The following is a 7,927-nucleotide window of genomic DNA, read 5'->3' on the forward strand; positions in this document are numbered from 1 at the left end:
TTCAAGCTCAGGGGAACGCTTGCCTGAACAGGTCAGTCTTCAGGAGCCGGCAGAATGCCAATATTGATGGGGCCTCTCGCATCTCAGATGTGCCAGTATTTGCCTTGGAGAGCATGTGGGTAGATGGGACTCCTGGAATCCCCACTAATGGAATACCGCTACCCCCTGATTTGCCTCTCCATCTACACCCCTTTCCAGGGGAAGAGGACAGGGCACATAAAGGTTACCCACTCTTCCCCTCACTTATTTGGAGAGAATAAGTGAACAGGCCAGAACAGCAAGCAGGAAGAGCAGCACGGCCGAGGCTCTCAAGGGTCTGGCAACGGGCCTTGGCAAGCACCCAGAAACGCCGATGTCCAACACCAGCCTTAACAAGCCAAGTGCTTGGCTCGAGGTTTACTGTCATCCTGGAAGTGAAGTCACAATCCCATCTTAAAAAGCGGAGAAGCTTCGAAGAGAACCTGAAGCAGTAAGTTCGGGGAAGGGATGCAGGAGTGGAGGACTGCAGCAGCACGACAGGCTCCAAGCAACAACAACGAGAGAGAAAAAAAGTATTTATAGAAAACTGTCACTGCTCGAAATCTCAGAGGTCAGCTTTGTGACCCAAGCATTTGCGGTTGTACATTAAGTTACAAATATCCGGGAACGCTGGCAGAGAGAGAGAAGAAAGCTTAAACCGCTACCGAGAAAACAACACTGTGTACAGAAATCATCACTTGGAAATAAAGGTCTAGGCAGCAGATTCAAAGATTAACCAGTTCGAGAAAACTGCAGGCGACAGGCAGGATTATGGAAAGAAACGAGGAGCCCGTTTTTCTCCCTAATACCCAGCAAAACCCCAGAGGTTTTTCATAGGAGAGCCTAATGTTGCCAGATGTGGCACATGGAAAACAACAACTCCAGTCCAAACCCTCAACCACAACAGGAAGGCAGACACACCCAGAGCTACTGATCTGCAGAGGGGAGATATTGACTGTTGTAATCCTGCTACTGCGCATCCAGCAGAAGTGAATCTAGAATAGCAGAGGTTTAGAATAGCAAGGAATTTCCTCTTCCTCTTCCATCTATGCTGCTTTGTGCTTGCAGCCACTGACATAGATTAGCAGAATCGGGGCGACAGCACAGAACGTTCACAAACATCTCAACTCCCGGTTCTTTTTTGCCAGAATGTCTGGAGTTCCGTTTCCGAGGGAGAAGGGGAACTTGTCGATCTTGCAGGGATTAAACCTGACACGAGTGCAAGTGATGGTTCTTCGGAGCAGCTTTGTGGGGATGGATGAGGCCTGGGAAATGACGCAAGGAAGCAGAGGAAGAGGAAACCCAGGAGGGCATGGTGGCTGCAGGAAATGTGAAGAGAGGCACACAGGGCAATGGAAGGCAAATAAGAATGAGACTTAAGACAAAGGGGCAGGGGAGACAGAGCAGTGAGGAGAGGGAGGGAGGGAGAGAGGGATTAAGAAAGAGAGTTGGAAGGGACCCTGAGGATCAACTAGTCCAACCTCTTGCAATGCAGGAATATGCAGCTGTCCCATACGGGATCGAACTCGCAACCTTGCCATTATCAGCACCATGCTATAACCAACTGAGCTATCCAGGCTCACAAGTGGAAGGAAGGAAGGAAGGAAGGAAGGAAGGAAGGAAGGAAGGAAGGGGATGCAAGCCAAAAGAGAAAATGTGGCTAGACAAATCAGATAAAGGACACAGAGAGATGGAGAACCAAAGGCTGTTAACGGACCCAGTGCTTTAAAAAAATAATAATCAAGGAACTAAAAGAGAACATAATAGTAAGGAAGATTTGGGTGACCAGGGACCGTGGGTCAAGGAGCCAGTGCACATTGCACTGCCAGGTATAGTCTGAGCCTAGACTCCTAGCAGGACTGAGATGGCAGAATTGCACAGGAGAAGAGTTCAGCTAGCTGAGGCATCCACTGTCGCCAAAGCACTGTGACCTGGCAATGCTAAGGGGCAACCAAGCAGAAGGAAGGCTGTATGTCACAGGCTGGCCTTGCCTTGAACTGGCCAGTGAGCTCTTTGCTTGCAGTCCCCAAGTAATATATGAATTCTGAGTTACCCAACAAGGGAGAGACTGGCAACAGGTACCGCTTCACATTAAGGACAGCCCAGTACCTGATAGCCTTTAGCGAGTACAGTGGAATCTCAGTTCTCAAACCGCTCCATTCCCGAACATTTCGGCTCCCGAATGTCAAAAACCCAGAAGTAAGTGTTCCGGTTTTTTAACGTTCCTTGGAACCCAAACGTCCCACATGGCTTCCGACCTGCAAAAAGCCTAGCTGCCAGCTTTGGGATTCGAACATTTTGGAAGTCGAAGGTCCTTCCAGAACGGATTACGTTCCACTGTAACAACTTCCTCCAGACAATCCCGCATACTTCATAAATTGGAAGAGAGAGATGGTTCTCTCTCTTATTGCAGACCACCAAAGGCCTAAAAATAGGCACCCACCAGGATCCACATCATGCGATGAAAGTTAACAGAGTGGGTGGCTGTGGACAAAACCGAGAACCAGCAAGCGTGACCAAGGAATGACACCCAAATTTGTCAGAATTATCTCTGGTAAATGAGGCAAAGGGAAATTCATGAGCGACGTCAGCAGCAGCTCCCAGCTAGGATTCGACTTTGCTACCATCATGATGTCCAAAGACCTGCCTGGCATGAATAATAGAATCCTAGAGTTGGAAGAGACCACAAGGGCCATCCAGTCCAACCCCCTGCCAAGCAGGAAACACCATCAAAGCATTCCTGACAGATGGCTGTCAAGCCTCCGCTTAAAGACCTCCAAAGAAGGAGACTCCACCACACTCCTTGGCAGCAAATCCCACTGTCAAACAGCTCTCACTGTCAGGAAGTTCTTCCTAATGTTTAGGTGGAATCTTCTTTCTTGTAGTTTGAATCCATTGCCCCGTGTCCGCTTCTCTGGAGCAGCAGACAACAACCTTTCTCCCTCCTCTATATGACATCCTTTGATATATTTGAACATGGCTATCATATCACCCCTTAACCTTCTCTTCTCCAGGCTAAACAAACCCAGCTCCCTAAGCCGTTCCTCATAAGGCATCGTTTCCAGGCCTTGGACCATTTTGGTTGCCCTCCTCTGAACACGTTCCAGCGTGTCAGAATCGATACCAGGAAGCCGAGTGGAGTCACTGAAACCCTCTCACATTACAAGAGTAAAATCCTGTGTGGAAATCCACTTGCATGTGCGCGCATCTGGTGCCAGGCGAGTGTTGGAAAGGGAACACTCTGGTGGGCTGGCTGAGCAAGACTTGGCAATGTAACATGGGATAGCAGGGAGCAGAGAGCGAAGCAGCAAGCACAATTCCTCTGCCAACCTCAGCATCAGTTGGGTGCAGTGGGGGTGGAAAGCCCTGGGTGTAATCTCCGAGGGGGGTGATATTTGACGCGCCGCCCGCCCACAACTCCCAAGATTCATTCCCCATGTCTACAGTCATGGGTTTATTATCTATCACATGACGGTGTTTTCATTCCACAGTGGGAAGTGACGAAGACAGGGTGTTTGTCTTACTGTGTTCCCTGAAGTGGGACTATTGTCCTTTGTTCTTTCTCTTTGCTGTCTGATGCTAGAGAGAGAGGGAGCCATGTTGCAATGCTCCGTGTGTGTTTATATGTAAATAAAGTAGATTAGCCAAAATGCTGAGTTGCTGAGGTCTGTTACGCAACTGTGCAAACTCTGCGGATCCCTAAGTGTGCTAATGCTTCATGGCATTAGTCGCTGTGATGTTCGGGCTGAAGAAAGCTTTCGAACGATTGACCAGGAGGGAGAGAACATGCCAGTTGGACATGTGTCTCTGCCAGAGTCCTACTCGCGTGTAGGAAATCCTAACACCTACCACCTTCATTTTGATAGCCCCGCATTCCCGGGCTGCTGGAGGAGGCAGGCAGGCAGGTAGCGGATGGGAGGGTGGAGGGAGGCAAAAGCTCCCTCAACTCTGGACCCAAACCCTGGAATCCCCCCCCCCAAAAAAAGGTCAACAATTTTGGCCAACTCTCCCCTTAAAAAAAGCTCAACAACTCATGGCAATGACAATGGGTAGATCACAGGCAATCGTTTTATACTGTGAGTAGATCGCAGTCACTTGGGAGTCCAACTATATTTAAATGTGGGGGTGGGGAGTGACAAGAAATTTCCCGCACCGGGTACCACCTGACCTTGCTATGCCACTGCTCAGCATCAGGATTTCCTTGGGTTCTCCACAAGCTGCACCAGACACTGCAGTCCCTGCCTGGCCTCACAATCTCCCCTTGTTTGCATCGCAGCAAAGAATGGGTGGATACGGACGTCCTCTGGGCAACTGGACCCCAAGAACTGCCCAACTGGGTGTGAACTAAAATGTGCACCTTACTCTCCATCAGGGTGGATTTGATTTAAAACAAATCAATTTAAATCACTAGTCAGTAAGACTTGATTTAAATCATATTTTTTTTACCAAAAGACTCATTCCTGCTGGTATAATCTTAATATTTACAACCAGACGAAGGTTTCGTTTTTGGAATAATAAATTTTCAGAGTAGTTTTTACAGTTATATCAAAATTTCTGATTTGGTTATAGTATTAGAAATACATAGACAGATAATTATGAAATTATTGCAAGATTTAATAAGTTAACTGTTTATGTTTGGACAACTTTTCTGCTGTACTTCATTGGAAGGAGAAAAATAATCATTTCCTTAATAACAATTTAAACAATTTAACTAAAACAATAACACTATGGCATATGTATCCATGTTTGTTAACTGATGCGGTTAAACAATTAAAAAAAACTTAAGGCTGAGATTTAGCACACATGAAAAACTAAAAAACAAATCCTTATTTCCTGATGAATAGCCTTCGGACTATAATGTAACTTAAAAAGAAAACTGTCTTTAGAAAGATTTTATAAAAATCCAATTTAAAATTTTAAAAAAATCTGATATATAGATATACAGAACAAAATAAAATAAAAAATTATTTCCAGTAGCACCTTAGAGACCAACTAAGTTTGTTCTTGGTATGAGCTTTCGTGTGCATGCACACTACAGATATAGATACAGATACACACACACACACACACACAGGTGAAACTCGAAAAATTTGAATATCGTGGAAAGGTTCATTTCTTTGAGTAATTCAACTTAAAAGGTGAAACTAATATATGAGATAGACTCATGACATGCAAAGCGAGATATGTTAAGCCTTTGTTTGCTATAATCGTGATGATTATGGTGTACTGCTGATGAGAACCCCAAATTAACAATCTCAACTTTGGGGTTTTCATCAGCTGTGCGCCATAATCATCACACCGATTTCCAACGATTTCATTGTACGTTTTCAAATAGAGGTTGGATGGCCATCTGCCGTGGATCCTATAGCAGGGATTCCTGCAGTGCAGGAGGTCAGCTTAGTAGTAGACTGACAGACAGTGCAACTCCCATTAAAAAAGGAGTTATACCTAGCCACTGTACACATCCTGGGGTGGGGGGGTTAGTTCTAGATGACCCTCAGGGTCCCTTCCAACCCTACTGCTCTATGATTCTATGTGCCCCAGGCACCTTCCAGAGACCGGTGCCATCCCTCCACTGGAAAATGTTCACATTTTACTCTAAGCCTTCACCATAAACTACCCACGTACATCCAAGCTGTTTTGTGCCACAATAAGGACTAGAATCTTGTTCTGTTGTTGTTGTTGTTTTTCAAAAAACGAGATTGATAGGATGCCATGTTATCGTGCAGTGAACAGAGCTGGCAAATGAACAGGGCCCACGCGAGGAAGAACTACATATGAGAGAGAGAAAACAGATTTAACTCAGAACCTAGAATTTCACATTTGCAAGTGCAGTGGGGTTATATATATAAAAAGCGCAGGCACGGAATAAAAATAAAGGTGTGCATTTCACAGTTACACGGTGAGATTTTCAGTCGGCCAACTAGTGGAGGAACGATTTCCCACTCCTGATGGCTGTGTAACAGAGGAGGAAAGAGACCTAATGTTTTATGTGCTAATCTTAAACTTAAATTGCATCTATTTGCGAACACTCTCCCCATCTTTCCCCCTTCGGTGTTTAATCAAAAAAGCTTCTCGCACCACAAACGGCGGCGGGGGTAGGGGAGAGAACAGCCACCCATGTCTCGCTCGCAGGAAAACTATTTTGGGATGGTATTAAATTAGGAAGCCGTGCTCTAAACAAAGGAAGATGGTTGAGGAGGAAGACCAGATGCGAGTAGGGCCATCCGTTCTCTTCGCAGGGCATCGCTCGATCCAACCAGCCGTGCGATGAAACTTCTCAGCCGGAAGCAATGTCCCAGGACATCGAAACTTGCAGAAAAATGCTGCCCCACTTCCCTAACAGTAGGGCTGGTTTGTTACTTAGAAACTATGGTTTTTTAGGACAAACTCTACTCCATTTGTAAACAACCCAAACCCAAACCAAAGAAGTTGGTTTGGTCGACTATGCAAAACCAGGGTTTCCCAAACTTTGAATATAATTTTTATTAGATTTTTCTGTTTCACTTTTTAAAATACTCACTTTACATCCTTAAGGTATCAATGACTTCCCTACAACGACCCTGCGAGGGAGGTGAAGAGGCTGCAGCTGGCTCCAAGGTCACCCAGCGAGCTTCACGGCTGAGTGGGGATTTGAACCCTGATCTCCCAGGTCTTACGTCTCTGGCATCCTAACCACTGCACCACCCTGCCTTCCTACAGTGCTTCTGCTATGGGGCAGCTATGTAAAGTAGATAAATAAGCACGGGGAAAGCAAAATTTCACTTAGGGAAGGATTTGAAATATTTTCCTCGAAGCCTGAATTTGTTTTATTCTAGATTGTTTCATTTGATGTGTTGTAAACCACTTTGAGATACAATAATTAAAAATAATAATAATAATAATAATAATAATCTGTCCTTAGCAAAAACAAAAAAACTGACACCTAGACATTATGCTGTAGCGACCATAATCTAGGTTTAAGGTACCACTTGGCTTATAGATCCGAGTTTCTAACACCGCATCCTTAGGAGATAAATAGAAACAGTGGTAGCATAATATATTTTTAAAAACCAGGATTCCTTGCCTGTCGCACTTTCTGATGGAGCTTCTACAGAATCACATCCTCCCCTATTTTATCAACCCGCCGTTGTTCAAAAAGTTTCCCGGGAGACTTTCAATTAGGCTGCTAAGCTGGCGAGGTCTCGAGCCCCCCATCATCTGCTACTGATCTGGAAGGCAAGGGACCCCTGGCTTTCAGACCATCAAGGCAACAGCAGACCTTGCTACGGTTCTGCTTTTTACACAACCCTTTGCCCTTGGCAGCCACCCAGGAATCTTATGTAGAAATATTTGTTGGCAAAAAAAAGAAGTATACTGTTTTTTTCCAAGCTCCGACCCCCCCCCCCCACCTTTTCTCCCCGAATCTGTTATACTGCTTTATTCATCAAGACCTTCTCTGAAAGCACAGTGACCCCTGGAAAGCTCCAAACCTTATTCACATCGCTATGGGGGTATCTTCCAGTATGGGACTGGGCCCAAGTGGAAAATGTCACCCACTAAAAACTCGCTTCTCGAAGTCTGGGACACCCAGGATCTTGTCATTCCCAAACAAAAATCCCTTATTAGGTTTGTCAGGAACTAAATTGCTCCCGTTGATTTTGGAGAGGAGTTTTACTTTGGTCTGCTGAAAGCGTTGGTGCCGCTAGACAGCCTTTTATTGCTGCCCCCCCCAAATGCAAATAATAGTCTCCCCCACTTCCCCCCCCCCCAGCTCTCTGGGCATTTTCCCCGGCCCTTGTTTCAAGCGCTTCATCTCAGATAAGTCTTTCGACAGGAGGAAGCGCGGCTCCAAAAATTATCGAGAGAACTGACCCGTTGTATGAACTCGTTCTCTCCTCCTCGAAACGCACCCTTGCCAACTTCCGAC

This window comes from Lacerta agilis, chromosome 3 (genome assembly GCF_009819535.1).
Source record: "Lacerta agilis isolate rLacAgi1 chromosome 3, rLacAgi1.pri, whole genome shotgun sequence".
NCBI lineage: Eukaryota > Metazoa > Chordata > Lepidosauria > Squamata > Lacertidae > Lacerta > Lacerta agilis.